This window comes from Eretmochelys imbricata, chromosome 4 (genome assembly GCF_965152235.1).
Source record: "Eretmochelys imbricata isolate rEreImb1 chromosome 4, rEreImb1.hap1, whole genome shotgun sequence".
Taxonomy (NCBI): domain Eukaryota; kingdom Metazoa; phylum Chordata; order Testudines; family Cheloniidae; genus Eretmochelys; species Eretmochelys imbricata.
The window spans coordinates 141,186,344-141,200,386 of NC_135575.1; the positions used below are offsets into that span (position 1 = coordinate 141,186,344).

The 14,043-nt window shown below is 40.7% G+C and overlaps 1 protein-coding gene across 4 annotated transcripts in view; it reads left to right on the forward strand.

Moving 5' to 3' along the window:
• Window positions 1–14,043, forward strand: part of EXOC6B (exocyst complex component 6B) — a 449,711-nt gene that overhangs the window by 38,389 nt on the left and 397,279 nt on the right. The window contains exon 1 of one of the 4 annotated variants that reach the window (XM_077816059.1): window positions 9,503–9,523. The exons of the other annotated variants lie outside the window; for them this stretch is intronic. The gene's annotated coding sequence lies outside the window, so the exon portion shown is untranslated. Of the gene's footprint in view, window positions 1–9,502; window positions 9,524–14,043 lie in introns of those variants that run through there. 4 annotated transcript variants of the gene reach the window in all.

Sequence of the window (14,043 nt, forward strand, 5' to 3'; positions counted from 1 at the left end):
CTGTTCCCAGAATCTGCAGATCAAAGGCTCTAGAAGTATAAAAGAGAGACTGAACTATTCATGGCTGTTCTGGTTCTGAATCTGAGACAGTTATGAACTTGTAACCATGGGGAAAACCCAGTTGTGGGTTTTGAAGGACTGAGACCAACCAGAGCCCAATGCTGGAGTTGGGATGATCTCTGGTAAGCTTTCTCACGTGTGTGTGTGTGGGTTCTTTTGTTGCATTTAATGTTTTCTCTGTAATGAGAAAAGGAGTACTTGTGGCACCTTAGAGACTAACCAATTTATTTGAGCATGAGCTTTCATGAGCTACAGCTCACTTCATCGGATGCATACCGTGGAAACTGCAGTTTCCACGGTATGCATCCGATGAAGTGAGCTGTAGCTCACGAAAGCTCATGCTCAAATAAGGTGCCACAAGTACTCCTTTTTTTTTTGCGAATACAGACTAACACGGCTGTTACTCTGAAACCTGTTCTCTGTAATGCTTCACCTTAAGAATGTGCTTGCTTTAGAAAGAGCTGTGTGGTAACTTTTGACTGCTGGCCATTACAGCTGTTCTTGGCCTTTGGAGAGAAATCAAAGCACAGATGCTGGCCTGTTTATGCAGTCTGGCTTGTTTGGGATATCCCAGTGTAGGCAGGGGATTGTGCAGCCTGAAAACCCCCCAGCGAAGGGGGAGAGAGACGTAGGTCTCATCCCAAGAGAGGTGATGGCTGACTGAGGAACTGGAAGCCTAGAGTGGGTGACCTGATGGACCACGAGGAAATACAGGTGCAGTTGCCCTTAACTCTGACGGTACCATGTATATGTAAGGCCACTGTTGTCTGTTCTGTTAAATAAACTCTCCTGCTTTTAAACTTTTAAAGTGCTTGCATTTTAAAATGAGTTGGCACTGATGTTTCTTAGTAGCTTTTGGGACCCGGCTGTTGCTGAAGTTCTGAAAGCGCTAAGGCTATTGAAGTCCGTATCACTTGAACCCCAGTGCTGTCAACTTGAGAACAAAGCATTAGCTGGCTTCATCTAAAAGAAACTCTAGATTTAGTGACCTCAGGTGAGTGGGGAAAACTGGGTGATCAAGGGGGGGAAAAATGGAGGGAAACATTTTTAGTACCCTTTTTTTTTTTTTCCCCCTGCAGGGGAGAAATGTTAAATAAACACTTTTCAGTTCACCTCCAATGTCAGAAGTGTTGGGTAAATCCCACTGCCACCAAAGGTGTAAGGCAGTTCATAAGTGACATCTGAGATCTAGGCTTCACACTTGGCTTTTACCTCTGATCTTTGTGGTGCTGACAAGTGTAGTCAGTCATAATTCTTACACTGTTTGCACATGGCCTTCGTGATTTGTTTGCTTGCTCTCCCCCAGTTAGCCTTCAGGTTGATCTTTACACACTTTCTTCTGTAAGGGAGTATTGGATGAGTTTGTTTTTTCTAGGTGGATTGTGGATCTTAGGGCAGATGTTAAATACTTCTGACTGTGCTGACAGTTTCCAAGTGATGATTTCCAAGTGATACACTAGCACCCGTTTTCACAAATGCATGACATGTGCTTGATATGGGAGAGGCTGCCTTGCTGCTTAACTCTAGTACAGAGCAGTAGCTTTGGTTTCCTTTTTTTCCTCCTGTGATTTTTGGGTGGCTTGGGTTGATTTACTGATCTGGTACAAGATGACAATTCTGATTGTGGATCTTGGATTATTAGTTAGTTTGCAATAAGAAGAGTGCATGGTGTTTGCAACTCCTGCTGTTTTTTTACCTCACAGACTTAGTTCTGCTAGAGTCCAGTTTGCTAAAGCCTTGAACAGGGCCGGGAAAAAGGACTTGTTTAATAGGTGCATCTGCAGTCTACTTGTGCGTACAACAGATGCCGGCTTTAGTTACTTGTTTTCCATCCTGCACCTACCCTGACCTCTTTATTTGAAACAACACAATAAATGCTCTTCTATCACATATAACTCACACCCTACTGAAGGTTAATAAGTCAGGATTTCTCCGCAGTTCTGACATGAGAAGATTCTGGACTGACCTAGTAAAATTAGGAACAAGGTGGTTAGATTGCTGAGGCAGCTAGTGGTAATACTGGTCCTGTAAAAGTACTGAGGGGAGCTAAATTAACCACACTTTCACTAACAGTTTACTTTCACTAAACTATCAAGATCTCATGCGTAAGGCAGGCCATAGAATTTCACCAAGAAATTCCTGCATTTAGTGCATGGCTTCTGGTTGAGCCAAAGCATTTATTTTTAAATCAGACTGGATATCTTTCTAAAAGAATTAGTGATGCTAAATCCACCACATCCCTGGTTAAGTTATTGCAATGGTTAATTACTCTCACTGTTAAAAATGTGTGCCTTATTTGTAGCTTGAAATTTGTCTAGCTTCAGCTTCCATCTCCTTGTCTGTTAGACTGAAGAGTCCTCTAATCTTCTCCTGATGTAGGTACCTATAGACTATGATCCTATCCACCTCCTATCTTTTTCTTAAACATAAATAGGTTGAGCTCCTTCAGTCTTTCGCTGTAAGGGAAGCTATCCACACCTTAAATCATTCTTGTAGCTCTTTTCTGAACCCTTCCCAACTTTGACACCAGAACTAGACACAGTATTCCACTGATGGTTTCACTAACGTCCTATACAATGATAACACCTCTATACTTCTTCTCAGTATTCTCCTGCGTATACGTCCAAGGATAGCCTTTGCTCTCGGACACCATATTGCACTGCAAGCTCATGTTCAGTTGCTTATCCATCGTGACCCTAAAATCTTTTTCTGCGTTTTTCCAAAATACAGTCCCCAATCTTATACATGTGACCTACGTTCATGGTTCCTAGATATGGCTTTGCATTAATGTGTTAAAGTACATGCTGTTCAAATGAATCCATTTACTGTGTGATCTAGATCACTCTGTAGAAATAACTTGTCCTTGTTGTTTATCACTCCACCATTTTTTGTGTCTGTATCAGCAGCCTACTGCTGTCTCCTGGGAACTGGATTGAGGCCATCAAATTCACCTTCATTTATAACCTTGACTTAAACATTTTTTTTTAATTAAACCCCGTGTAATTAAAAAAATGATTCCCTTGGAAGACAATCCAGTACAGCAATAAGTGATATAACTTAAAAGCAAAATGCAAGTGCAGTTAGTTTGCCTTTGAGACTGGTGCAGATGCACCAGAGAAAAACCAACTAGCAAAAGTTAGCATGGTGGATGTGTGGTTCTTGGGTACCTGCCATAGGTAGGAAGTGACCATATTTCAGGTAAGTCTTACATATGATTAAAAAACAAACTCAAACCTGTTTTATTCTTCCATTGTAACCTATTCAGGCAAGATTTCCCTACTTATTGTATATTTAGAGGAGATCTGAGTGCTGTAATGTACAGTTATGTGGTTCCCCAAGGGTACTTATTAATGATACATCCCGTGTACGGCATCTAATGAGTGTTTGGGGTGGTAGTTATCTCCATAGACTAGGATACAAGTGAGACATTAATTAATTTATATGTACCCACTAGGAACTTGCATAGCTAGAGGACAGACAGGTTTTATAAAGCATTTTCAATAAATTTCCTTCCCCCCCAATTGGGACTGATAATGCAGGCCGTCCTTTGCCAAACTGAATGGAAGGTTTTGCCCGAGGAAGGACTGCAGTGTCGATCCTTAAATGTTAACATTGGAACAGATCGACAAGCTCAAGGCATCCTGTATGCTGAATTAAGAATGTTTAAACCACCTGGTACCCTGGCTATACATCCTAAAATGCCCCCTGTTCCCCTGACTAATGCTCGTCCACCTTGTAGTTATACATCAGATACTTACTTCCTGTCCTAAATGGTTGTGTTCCACCTGTGGATTAGTACATTTCAGTGATAAGGCAGTTGAAGTGACTTGGGATACTCTGGGATGAAATGTGCTATCAAGGGCAGAAGGGAGCATTGTAACTGACTAGTCTGACCTCTTGTATAAATAACACAGGCCACAGGACTACCTTTAATTGATTCCTGTATAAATGTAAGGTCTGTTACTATAAATACTGCTTACATTCTTAATGTTTGCTTTGAAAACGAGTTGTCTTTAAAGATACCACTTTGTTTTCATGAAGAACAAACATGATCCTGGTGACCTGTGACTGCTGAAAGTGTTAATGCTAAAAGTGCAAAATACATGTCTGTTTTCCTTAAACCTTTGCTTTGTGACAAATCTCTTCCAAAGCATTTTCCATAGAAGGGAGCTGATGCTTCCTCATGAAGTTACTGTCAGTATATTGGCACGGATGACTAATGAACCTGGGTTCAATTGCTAGTTTTGGTCACAAGTGCAAATATGCTATAAACCTTTGTGAAACTGGGGCCATCAGCTGAGAATGCAGACAGACAGTTGGATAATTGTTACAGTATTGGATGCTGCAATTATAATTAAGAAAAATAAAATAAATTATTTGCTACAACACATTCTCTGTAAAATATGTTATCCACAAGTTGTCCCCTTTTCGGGTTTTAAAGCATTTGGTCTCAGTAAAGCCTCATAAATTGGGCATTTTGCTGCCTTTTTGAGAATTTAGCAATTGTTTTGGTGCCCTCAAGTGGCAAAACTCAGTATTGTTGCTTGAAATGGAGGATGTTACTAGGAGTAATTGGGTGCAATTAAGCAAAAGAAAAATCAGTCTGAAAACTTTAATGGTGAAGTGAGCATGCTTGGGGCACTGAAAACAGGACTGGACAAAGCACTTACAGATCAGGAACAAATTTTGCACTGGCTAGTGGTTAGACTACATGATCTAACAGACCTTTTTGCATTTCTGATGTATCTGATACAGAGCTTCAAGCACTTTTATCTCAAATGGTTCTAGCCACCAGAGCCAACCCCCCGTCCCTCCAAAACAAGCCTCTGAGACTGAAATGTTGGTAGTAAATTGCCCAAAAAGGTAGATTGGGAGTTGACTTTATTTTTAGCAAAATTCTCCTTATTGTTTTCATTTTAAGTAAAATAGACTTTGAACACAGTTTTCAACAAACAGAGGAACCAACCCTGCATGCCAGCAGATGGATTAGCAAATGCGTGAGTTTCAAGTAGATTTAGCAATTTATGCTTGATATGCCTCTAAAGACCTGACTGTGTGATAGCATATAGCATAATAAGTGGGGGTGGAATTGAAGAGCTTCATGTTACTTTGTCAGCTGGTGGAGAGAATGAAACTGGTGCTGAGCAATAAAGAATTCAGAGGAAACACTCTCTAAGCCTCTGACTTTTTTTTTTTTTTTTCTCCCTGGAAATGGGCCATGTAAGGCTAGCGTACAACCCTTGGGGCAGGGATTGTCACATTCTGTACACTTGGACAACACTTATTGCAGTGGTGGGCCCTGACCTGACCTGGCCTCTAGGTGCTCTGGCAATATAAATTCCTGGACACACCAGGCATCAAGATGGAGTTAAGGTTGAGAGTACGTGTCGGTAATGTAGGGCAAAATCCGTAACAGTGATTCTACAGTTCTTAAAATATTCACTTTTCGTTTTAACTCCCAAACGAATTAACTTGAAAGTTCATTCTGTACCCAGAGTAAATGTTGAACATTTCATACATACCAAAAAGTTTGAATCCCTGTTACACAGTTGCAGCAGGAATCTCCATAATAAGTAGAAAAATTTTCCTTTATGTTAATTTTTGTTATGGGACTGGTTAAAATTAGTGTCCCATATGATAAATTTCTTTTCAAGCTCCCTTAAAATCACTCTTGAAATCTGGAGTGCTCACCTAGATTATAAAAAGAAAAGGAGTACTTGTGGCACCTTAGAGACTAACGAATTTATTTGAGCATGAGCTTTCGTGAGCTACAGCTCACTTCATCAGATGCATACCGTGGAAACTGCAGCAGACTCTATATATACACAGAGAATATGAAACAATACCTCCTCCCACCCCACTGTCCTGCTGGTAATAGCTTATCTAAAAGCCATTTCCAGCACAAATCCAGGTTTTCTCACCCTCCACCCCCCCACACAAATTCACTCTCCTGCTGGTGATAGCCCATCCAAAGTGACAACTCTTTACACAATGTGCATGATAATGAAGTTAACACTGAAATCTTGGGCTACGTCCTCCTGATATAGGGACCTGTTTGTGTGCTTCAGTCACAAATTGCATAGTTCTTGGTAGACCTGTGGTGCTATTAGGGGTTTGTGTGTGTGTGTGTGTGTGTGTGTGTTGGGGGGTGATTGGCTCTGGGTGCGGGTTCTTGCATATATATTGATTAGGCATTCTTTAGGCAGGGTTCAGGTACTTAATCAGAACAACTCAGGCCAAGATTTTCAAGTGAGTGCCTAAACTTAAGCACTTGTTCTTAAGCAACAGGCACTAAGTGGCCTACAATCATTTTATTGCTGAGTGATGCACAAAACAGGTGGGCCTGTAGATAGGTAACAGGATGCTATTCTGCCTGACCAAACTTAATTTAATAAATAAGAATGGTCAACTTTCCTCTATATAAATTCTAATAACTTTAAGCTTATTCAGGACTTTCAGCTCCTTGATCAGACGGAAGGGGTTGCATCTATTTAAAGCTGGAGGACGCATCTTTTACCTTTTATAGGGAGCACCAGGAACTAAAAATAGAAACTGGGTGAACATATCATAGATCATTTTTAAAAAAATCCGGTATCGAAATGAGTAGATCTGCCATTCTTTTAGCTACCTCAAAGTACTTCAACATGGATTATACCAAACAGAACACTTTTTGAAATGTAACTACCATTTGCTTTAAAGAGGCCAAGTGGATGTAATATAAAATAAGCATATTGCTTTAGTAATCTACATTTCTATATAAATTTGAAACTTTGTTCCCAGTGATGCAACAGCTCTTTATTATAATAGCTGTTTTTTATATAGCAGAATCCTATTGTGCTTTATAGACTATATAGGTTTCAGAGTAGCAGCCGTGTTAGTCTGTATCCGTAAAAAGAAAAGCTACTGCATTGTCCTTTCAGTTCGTACAGTGCCTAGCACAAGGGGTCCTCATCCATGAGAGGGACTTTTACTGCCGTTGAAGTACAAATAATGAATAACTTGTGGTTGTGGGTTACTTTCATCATTCTCAGGGGGACAGAACTTCTTTTTAGCTACGTAGCCTTGTAACATAAGCCATTTCAAATATACTTGAAAACATAGAATCATAGAATATCAGGGTTGGAAGGGACCCCTGAAGGTCATCTAGTCCAACCCCCTGCTCGAAGCAGGACCAATTCCCAGTTAAATCATCCAGCCAGGGCTTTGTCAAGCCTGACCTTAAAAACCTCTAAGGAAGGAGATTCTACCACCTCCCTAGGTAACGCATTCCAGTGTTTCACCACCCTCTTAGTGAAAAAGTTTTTCCTAATATCCAATCTAAACCTCCCCCACTGCAACTTGAGACCATTACTCCTCGTTCTGTCATCTGCTACCATTGAGAACAGTCTAGAGCCATCCTCTTTGGAACCCCCTTTCAGGTAGTTGAAAGCAGCTATCAAATCCCCCCTCATTCTTCTCTTCTGCAGGCTAAACAATCCCAGCTCCCTCAGCCTCTCCTCATAAGTCATGTGTTCTAGACCCCTAATCATTTTTGTTGCCCTTCGCTGGACTCTCTCCAATTTATCCACATCCTTCTTGTAGTGTGGGGCCCCAAACTGGACACACTACTCCAGATGAGGCCTCACCAATGTCGAATAGAGGGGAACGATCACGTCCCTCGATCTGCTCGCTATGCCCCTACTTATACATCCCAAAATGCCATTGGCCTTCTTGGCAACAAGGGCACACTGCTGACTCATATCCAGCTTCTCGTCCACTGTCACCCCTAGGTCCTTTTCCGCAGAACAGATCAATGGAGTTTTGTGAGGGCCTTCCATTTATACACCTTGCAGTTAAAGGTGTATAACTTTATACACCTTGCAGTTAAATATTAAGGGATGAAAACTGTCTAAGGATAACACTTGATCTTGATGCTGGTAGAAGTAACTTAATTGGTAGCCTAATTTTGATCCACTTGCTACCTTTTCAGCTATATAGTTGGGATTTTTTCCCGTGTAATACATAAAACTTTCTACACTTGCATTTTTAATCTCCTCCCACACACACACCCCTCCCCCCCCCTTTGTAGCAAGTCTGCCCAGGCAGCTCCTCCACAGATAGTGGGGTGGGTGTACAAGTCTAGACAGGTTGCTCGAGTTTTGACCAGCATTGCTTTGTCTCGACTAGGACTTGGAAGATACTACGCAATAAATGACAGGTTTCAGAATAGCAGCTGTGTTAGTTTGTATCCGCAAAAAGAAAAGGAGGACTTGTTGCACCTTCGAGCCTAACAAATTTATTTGAGCATAAGCTTTCGTGAGCTACAGCTCACTTCTTCGGATGCATGCAGTATTTTCCACTGCATGCATCCGAAGAAGTGAGCTGTAGCTCATGAAAACTTATGCTCAAATAAATTTGTTAGTCTCTAAGGTGCAACAAGTCCTCCTTTTCTTTTTACCCAATATATGTTGCTAACTTAGTATAGAGAAGGCAGTGCGCCTTTAATGTGTGTTAAACTGGTCGAATAAGGCTGGTTGAAGTTTTTCCATCAAATTGCTTTTTCAGTGGAAAACTGGGTTTTCAACCAAACAAAATTTTCATGAAATGTGCCTGCTTTCCAGAGGAAATGTTTTTTGTTGAAAAAATGCTTGCCCAAAACCCCAAGTATTCTCAGTTTTTGGACAAAACTAGAGATATTTCTTTAGATTCCAAAGCCAGAAGGGATCACGATGATAATCTAATCTGACCTCCTGTATAAAACAGACCATAAACTTCCCCAAAATATTAACTAGAACAAATCTTTTAGAAAAACATCCAGTCTTGATTTAAAAATTGACAGTGCTGGAGACTCTACCATGACAGTTGGTAAATTTGTTCCAGTGGTTAATTACCCTCACTGTTAAAAATGTAAACCTTATTTCCAGTCTGAATTTATCTAGCTTCAACTTCCAGACATTGGAGTGTACTATACCTTTCTCTACTAGATTGAAGAGCCCATTATTAAATATTTGTTTCCTTTTAGGTACTTACAGGCTATGTGCAAGTCACCCCATAACCTTCTTTTTGTTAAAATAAATAGATTGTCTCTCACTGTAAGGCAGGTTTTCTAATCCTGATTCTCTTGGCTCTTCTGTAAACCCTCTCCAATTTAATCATCCTTCTTGACTTGTGGACACAAGAACTGGACACACTATTCTAGCAGGGGTCTTTTCTCTTTGTTCTACTTGGATATGTCACTGCAGTGCTTTGTGGGAATTATAGTTGAGTTGCTTCATGTCTTTATTCTCCTCTCAGGGCTGGGTGCTCCAACTGGATTATATCTGCCATGATGCACAACAGCCAGGAACTCCCATGATGCATTGACTCCCTCTCTGAAAAGGAAGACTGGTGCATCATGAGAGAAGTAGTCTGACCAGGGAGCCTGGGCTACAGAGGAGAATGGGAGCATAAGGGACCTGAACTACAAGTCCCATGAAGCACTGCGGTAGCATTACTGAATCAAAATATTATGGCTTTCTGCAGGAAAAACACATTTTTTGCTAAGCACTATGGTCAAGTTTAAAACCCAGGGACTAATGCAAACTTGACCAGTTTAAAATGTTAGACACGCTGCTTTAGCATGTATTAATTAGCACCTTCCAATTCCTAGTCTAAACAAGCTCTGTATTATCTAGGACTGCTTTGAGTGGGGTTAGATCAGTGTTTATCAAATGTGGCCACATGCAGCCACCAGGGGCTTTTTGTGAGGCCACGACAGTCTCCTGGATGGTGATGAGGGGACCAAGTATTTGTCCCCCCGCTTGCTGAGAAAAGTGATATTAACAAACATGCAAGTATCACTTTTCACAGCAGACTTAGCTAGCTGGGAGGCTGTGATCAGTGATATTTGTAGGTTTGTTAATATCACTGATCACAGCCTCCTAGCCAGCTACTAAGTCTGCTGTGAAAAGTAATATAAACGCACATACAAATCTCATTTTTCACAGCATTATTTTTATTGAGTCTGCAAAAAACCCCCAACTCTACATAAATAAATTACAGTGATTTGGACGTGTATAGGGGCATATTTATTTGTTTTTCCTAAAGTTAATTAAATATTTTAGGAAAAAGTATCAGGGCAGCCACCAGTAAGAGTTGAGGCCACCAAAAAATTTGTTGTGAGAACTACTGGGTTAGATGGTATGATGGCTTAAATGCTGGTGACTTGCCCACACCAGTGCACCCATCAGCAGTGGGAAACTTGAATTGTGCTGGCATAAATTCAGATTCGAAAACTTTGTCTTCACTGCATTTTTAACTTGAGGTATAACTTGAATTTTGCCCCAACCTGACTCCCGTCCTAACACACAAATCTTGAGCCCAAGCTAGCTGGCCTGGTGCATGGTGTGTGTGTGTGTGTGTGGGGGGGGGGGGGTTTGAAGTCTGGGTGCCTCTGATACTTGAGTTAGTAATGCAGTAGGGATGCAGCAGCTCAAGGTTGCAACTTGTCTCTTAATCCAGTCACTCTGCGTAGTTTGAGTGTGGTCGTGTCTTCCCCCCCACCAGCGGGGCACTTCTCTCTCAACCTAGACTAGTCTGAGTAACTTTTGTACTCTTCTGCCCTGGATTTCTGAAGAGAAATCTTCTACTTTGCTGCCATCTGGCGACTGTACTGTGTACTAGCTATCCTGATCGTTTTGCTTCTGCAATGTTGCTATCTTGTTTGGTTGTAAATCGATCAGCATGAAAAGAATGGTGTAATTCTATAAAGACTACAGTGTTTTGTTCTTCACATGGCATTTTATTGATTTGGTTCCCCGTTTTCAACAGTTCAAAATGTTTATTGTTCAAGTGATCACCTACAATTTAAGCTCAGATAGTCTCTTAAAAAAAATCTGTGACAAGCCCAGAAAAAAAAGTTGCAAAAGTGCAAATATTGCAGGACCTTTGCTGGAGAATGCAAAGAGGGCTAAACCTTCATTCTGGTATAAAAACATAGTAATACTTTGCATCTCTGTAACACTTTTCATCCAAAGATCTCAAAGTGCAACAGTTAAGAAATTAATTTTTACACAAAGCAAGTGTAGTTTACTGGAGACTCTGGGCACTAAGGCAATACAGACTTAAAAACCCCTTCATTTTACAAATTGGGAAACTGAATTACAAATACCTTAGAGCCTTGCTCAGGGTCACAAAGAAGGAAGTCTGTAGTACAAATGGGCATGGAACCCAGGTCTCCTGGCTTCCTAGTGTTATGCTTAATTGCCTCTTCATTCTTCCTTCCTCATGAAAGCTGAGCAATTTTTTTTCCTTTTGTGGGTAAAGGGTTATATTTGAAGAATAGTTTATATATTTTAATTACAAACCCTGTTTGGTTTTTATATCCAATCCAGACATTCTGCACTTAATATGACAAATTTGTCCCTGGCATCACTCTATTGAAGTTAATGAAGTTTTACATCAGGAATGAACTTGGTTTAGTGTCTTAAAATTACCAACCTTCAGTTTGAATGATTGGGTAAATGTTCTCAATCACTTTGAGGTTGATTAGCTATTTCCAAAGCAAAAGAAAGCTATTAAATTTGATTCTTTTCTGAAAGCAAATGTCTTGTAATGAAGTATCACTTAATCCTGTAAGAGTTCAAATTTAGTTCTCTTCAGTAGTATGTTCTACTAACCAAAAAGCACCTATATGTCAAAGCAACAGCTCAGTACCCACTATATAACAACACACAGGACTCATTTGAGGTATTTTGATAAAACCGAATAATAAGTTGTACTTGATTTTAAAAGCACTCTAAAAATGTAATTGGGCTTGTAATCTTGAAACCCACCACCAAATGGAAGTTACATGCATAAGTGAAAACAGCGCTTTTAAAGTTTGCAGTCCGTATATTTAACTAACAAGAAAATTATGTTGCTTTTGATTTAATTTTCATGTATGAACATTTCCTTCCCTCCCACCAAAAATACATTCAAATGGGAACATTCTAAGTTTTGAAGCGAGCAGTTTTATTTCTAAATTTCTCTTGGTTACCATGCTGGTTAAGGTTTCAGAGTAACAGCCGTGTTAGTCTGTATTCGCAAAAAGAAAAGGAGTACTTGTGGCACCTTAGAGACTAACCAATTTATTTGAGCATGAGCTTTCGTGAGCTACAGCTCACTTCATCGGATGCATACCGTGGAAACTGCAGCAGACTTTATATATACACAGAGAATATGAAACAATACCTCCTCCCACCCCACTGTCCTGCTGGTAATAGCTTATCTAAAGTGATCATCAGGTTAGGCCATTTCCAGCACAAATCCAGGTTTTCTCACCCTCCACCCCCCCACACAAATTCACTCTCCTGCTGGTGATAGCCCATCCAAAGTGACAACTCTTTACACAATGTGCATGATAATCAAGTTAGGCCATTTCCTGCACAAATCCAGGTTCTCTCACTCCCTCACCCCCCTCCAAAAACCCACCCCCATACACACACAAACTCACTCTCCTGCTGGTAATAGCTCATCCAAACTGACCACTCTCCAAGTTTAAATCCAAGTTAAACCAGAACAATTAATGCTGGTTAATTGTCCCTGTTTGTACATGAAAGAACCTCAAGCACACAGCCCCTTCTCCCTCATACCTTTCCCATACAATTTAAGTTATCACCTGTATTTTTTCTCTGTCTCTCTGCCCATCCTGCTCCTTTACTAGGATTACTTCTGGTGGCCGATTGGTCCCTCCCATTTTGTGTGTCCTGCCTCTCTCTTTTATCCCCAATATCACACCACAGATACCAAGCTGAAACTGACACCATTTCAGTTTCGCTTGCGGTCCACCCTGCTAGGCCACCAGGAAGGCTCTGTTATAGAGAAACTGATACTTTTTTTTTACTTTTTCACTGTCCCATGCTGACAGGCAATGGATTTCCAGGGGCAGGTAGCTTTTGGTGGAGTAAAAATCACTGTTGGTAGAGTAAAACGTTTATCTGCACCACCCCCACCAGTCTACTCCCCGTAGTTTCAAAGAGATAGTGGTAGTCTACTAGATTCAAGTAGGTGGCTGGGAACCAGAAACCGCTGAGGTCTTTGCTACTGACTTTGTTGCCTTGGGTAAAATATTTAACCTCTGTGTACCTAGTTTCTCTGTTATAGCATGGGGTACGTGCCTCCCATGGGTGTTGAGGCTTAGCTCACATTGTAGAGCCCTTTGAAGATGTAACGTATATAAATGCTGAGTGTGAGTATTGGCAGTCAAATTCTGCTCCACTCATTAAATTGTAATATTTTGGATGTAAATAGTGACCCTGTTAGAGTATTTTGAAATTTGGGTTTATTTTTATTTTTTAATTTCATGTATTTTCTTGGCTTCTGTCAATGGGAAACTGATAGCTTGAGCATTGGGTAAAGGTGCAGGATTCTCATGCTTCCTGTGCCTATCCTTTTAATTTGAAATGCTTTCCTCCAAGATAGTGGTATAACTATTCCCTTTGGAGCTGTTCCCATTGATTGGGTAATTAGAGGGATTAAACAAGTTTATGTAGCAGATGTGAGTAAATGCTTTAGAGCCATTTAAGACTTATCAGGACAATCAGTATCTAGCATGCTAAGACTGTGTGGGCTATTAAGATCCTCTGATGAAAGGTATGGTAATATTCAAACCCTATGTAATGAATCCTTGCAGCTGCGTGAGATGGCTTAATTCTTATGGTAAGGGTTTACAAGAGTCCTCAGTTTGGAGTGCTTCAGTGCTTGATTCCCCCTAGTAACCTTGGTTGTGCCTTTTAAAGGAGCTGAGTGCCCACAGCTCCATTTGATGTCAGTTAGATCCTAGATCAGTAGTTCTCAAAACTTTTGTATTGGTGTCCCCTTTCACACAGCTATTAAAAACACACTTTTAAATATTTAACACCATTATAAATGCTGGAGGCGAAGTGGGACCTGGGCGTGGATGCTGGCAGCTTGTGACACCTCCACCCCCCCACTGTAATAATCTCTTGACCCCCCCTCCCATTTGAGAACCCCTGCCCTAGATGT